Source organism: Silene latifolia, chromosome 5 (genome assembly GCF_048544455.1).
Source record: "Silene latifolia isolate original U9 population chromosome 5, ASM4854445v1, whole genome shotgun sequence".
In the NCBI taxonomy this organism is placed as follows: Eukaryota; Viridiplantae; Streptophyta; class Magnoliopsida; order Caryophyllales; family Caryophyllaceae; genus Silene; species Silene latifolia.
Genome location: NC_133530.1, coordinates 17,992,400 through 17,996,807, shown reverse-complemented (window position 1 = coordinate 17,996,807; position 4,408 = coordinate 17,992,400).

Here is a 4,408-nt window from a genome sequence, read left to right as displayed (position 1 = left end):
CCAGCATCTCATCCGCCTCTCTTCTGACCATTGCCCAATCCTCCTTGGCACCACCCTTGACACCCCCCGCCAACCTAGAGCCTTCAAGTTTGAGTCAATGTGGCTTCTTGAGCCTTCATTCAAACCCTTTGTCTCGACTACTTGGAGTTCCATCACGGGGACTCTTCCTTCTAAACTTTACCTTCTCTCTGACCAGCTCTCATCCTGGGCCTCCAACACCATTGGGAAAATTTCTAAGGAAAAGAACTCTCTTATCGCTAGACTCAAAGGAACTCAAACTCAACTTTGCATCCACCCCCACTCTTCCTTTCTCCACTCTCTGAACGACTCCCTCACCCTTGACTTGAGTCGAGTCCTTGACCTTGAGAGTGCCTACTGGAAGGATAGATCCCGTATCAATTGGCTCAATGATGGAGACCGTAACACCGCCTTTTTCCATAAATCTGTCACCATCCGCCGTGTCCAAAACTGCATTCTCTGTTTGTCCGACGACGTCGGCAACACTTACACCTCAGCTGACGATCTTACCAGCCACATCACAACCTTTTTTCTTAACCTCTACACTTCTCAAAAAGATCACTGTCTCAGACAGCTGCCGGTGAACGAGCCCAGGTTCCCTTGCGCCTTCACGCCTTCTGCTGATGAAATTCACTCCGCTCTCTTCTCCCTCGGCTCTGGCAAAGCTCCGGGACCCGATGGTTACCATGCTGGGTTTTTCAAAAGTTGCTGGGACACTATTTCCCCGGACCTCATCCCTTTCATCACCCGCGTTTTTGAAACCTGCTCTGTCCCCCACGCCATTAATGGTACCACAATCTCTCTCATTCCAAAAATCCCCTCCCCCAATTCTATAAAACACTTCAGACCCCTCAGCCTTTGCAATACCATATACAAAGTCATCACCAAAATTATTGTTAACCGTCTTAAACCCATCATGCCACGCATCATCTCCCCAAACCAAGGGAGCTCCATCCCTGGCCGAGGCACTGATGCCCACTACATCATCGCCTCGGAAATTGTTCACTCTATATATGAAGGCTTCTAAGTGTACGACCGGCTGGTTTGCTCTTAAACTCGACTTAGAGAAAGCCTTTGACCGTCTTGAGTGGGATTTCATCCGAGATTGCCTCTCTAACTCTAGGTTTGACGATAACACCATTTCCCTCATCATGAGCTGTGTCACTAATGTCACAACCTCTGTCACTCTCAATGGTAACCCTACTCCTCCTTTTCGACCCTCTAGAGGCCTCCGTCAAGGCGACCCCCTCTCCCCTTATCTTTTCATCCTCTGCATGGAAGCCCTCTCCAAGTCCATCCACCTTTCCTGTTCCGACTCTCATTGGACACCTTTCCCTCTCGGCAAGGGTGGTGCCACCTTCTCCCACCTTCTCTTTGCCGATGATATTCTCCTTTTTGGGAGAGCTTCTGAGGGAAACCTTTGTGCCCTCCAAGATGTCCTCCTCCAGTTTTGCTCGTCCTCTGGTCAAAAAATCAACACTCTTAAAAGCAAACTTTTCTTCTCCAAAGGAACCCACCCTCAGAACATTTCCCTTTTTGAGACCTCCCTTGGTATTAAGAAGTCCCCTAACCTAGGAACTTACCTTGGGTTTCCTCTCCTCCCTAGGAAACCAAATAAATCCGACCTGCAACCCATCATCAACAAAATCCATTCCAAACTCGCCAACTGGAAGACCCAATTCCTTTCTCGCCCCGCAAGACTTTGCCTCATCAAATCTACTCTCAACGCCATACCGTCCCATCTCATGCAATGTCTCCGTCTACCTTCCTCTACCACTTCACTCATTGATAAAATTAACAGATCCTTTCTTTGGTCCAGTCTCTCCTCTCGTAAACTACACCTCTCTAAATGGGACATTGTGACTAAAACTCAAGCTCACGGGGGTCTTGGAATTAAGAAAGCCCGCTGTTTAAATGATGCCTTTTCCACGAAACTTGCTTGGAAGATCTTTTGCCTTAAAGATAACCTTGCTTCCATTGTCATCCGTAGTAAATACTTGCACACTAACCCTTCCACCCCTTCCTTCCGTTGTGGTTCCCATATCTGGAAGGGCATTGGCCTTGGCTGGACCGCCCTTCAGCCCTCCCTCACTTGGTCCATTGGAGACGGTACTAACGTTAGCCTTTGGAATGACCCTTGGTCACCCCTTGGACCCCTTAGAACTTGCCTGCATGGACCCCTCTCCTCTTCTTCGGACAATGACAAACTTTGTAAGATCATCTGTAATGGCCTTTGGGATCTTGACTCCCTGGAGTATGATCTCCCTACCTCCTTCACTAACATCATTCTGTCCATTCCCCTCCCCACCATTCCCATGGCCGACACCCTTTCCTCTTCCCTTTCTACGAAGCATAAATTCTCTATTGGTTCTGCCTATGAGTCTATCCTTGGCCATCCATACAACTCTGGGCCTCCTTCGATTGATTTGCGTTGGCTATGGGATACACCATCGCAACCCCGTATCAAACTCTTTCTCTGGCTCTCTTGGTGGGATAAACTACCCCATAACCTCACCCTTTTTAAACGATCCATTATCCCCTCCCCGCATTGCACTGCTTGTGCCAGCCCTTCCCTTGCTGAAAACACCATTCACATCCTCCGGGACTGCCCCCATGCGCTCCGTGTCTGGGACATGTTCAGTGTACCAGCCTCCTTCTTTTCCCTCCCCCTTCAATCTTGGCTACACCAAAACTGCACCGATTCCAACCACCTTTGGGCAACGCTCTTTTCCTTCCTTGTGTGGCGATTGTGGCTTCGGCGCAATGACTTCATTTTCTCAGGTACCGCTCCGCCTACCGATTCCAATTGGGTTTCTTTAGCCTCCTCTCTCGCCTCCCAATGGACCTCAGCTCAAACTACCTACCATCCAAACATGCCCCCTGACCAGGCTCATACTTTTAATTCTAGTAGTGTCTTAACCCCACCTAATCTCTACCCAAACCGTTGGGCCCCTCCCCCGCGTTATTGGTCCAAGATCAATGTCGATGCGGCTTTCTCTCCCTCCTCCTCCTTGGCCGGTCTTAGTTGTGTTTCCCGTTGTTATTTGGGTGTTTGGATTAGAGGTTGGTCTTCCAAGATTTTAACCCACAACCCCTTTATTGCTGAGCTACTTGCGATCAGAGAGGGTCTCGTGTTTGCGGTTAGCAACCATGGAAATTTTATTATTAGCTCGGATTGTATTCTTGCTGTTAATGCTATTTTGGGTCATAGTTGCCCGTGCGGGCCGTACACTAATATTGTTTTGGAGTGTAGGGAACGTCTAAAAGCCTCACCTACTGTGAAACTCACCTTTGAAAGACGGTGTATGTACAAATCGAGTTGCGTACGCTATCTCCAAATTTGCGCTGAAGGATACAAACTCTAGCAATGGTTTTTTTGATTGGGGCACTGTTCCGCCTTTTGTATCTGCTTTGTACTCTTCGGACTTGGCTCTTATTTGTACCCCCCTCTCCCCTGACCCCCCTCCCTAGCTCTTTTGTGAACTCCTTTTATGATTTATAATATTGTTCCTTCCTTCCAAAAAAAAAAAAAAAAAAAAATTAGATAGGATTAGGAAACCCTAGAGTTAATTACTCTTCCTATATAAACTTCCGACTATAACATCATCCTACTTCCTAGTTCTTATCTTTCATCTTTTCAAGTCTTGCACAAAAACTGTGACGTATACCAAGTTTTCAACATCATGTCATATAAGGGTCGACCTATATTATGCACAATCCTAATAACAATAATTGGTCTTATTGTTGGTGGTGGTTTCCTTATAGTGAAATTAACAGAAGACAACATTGCTCATAATCCTCCCTTCACATTCCAAGTCGATTTTCTCGAGGTTACTTCAATGACATTCTCTCGTCCTAACCATTCAATCACAAGCAATCAATAATTCAATCACAAGCAATCAATATTTCAACCTTACCGTGAATACCAAGGACCCCAAATTATTTAGACCGATTAAAGTGACTGTTGAATATGATCATCAGTTAGTCTCTAGCGCAACGATTGCGCCTTTTCACCAAGAAGCCCTATCCATGAATACAATACCCGTATTAATGGGTACGGAAGAGACACGACTTTCAGACAAGGTCATTGACTCTATTACTACGAAATTGACAAGTGAAGAAGCTGTCTTGGATTTCACGGTTATTTTTCGCGGGGACTATTGGAGTGTAAATCCTCGACGGAGTGATGATGGCTACACCTGCAAGATGAAGATGGTTTGCAAAGGCGTTGCTGTTAGGTTTTCGTCAAGTAATAACACATGGAACGGATCTACCAAGGACGGTCCATTCCTTTGCAGATACAGCTCTAGAGACTGTAACTAGAATTTTGATTCGAAATTAAGTTTGGTAAATCTACATAGTATAAAAGCTAAGTTAAAAAAAAAAAACA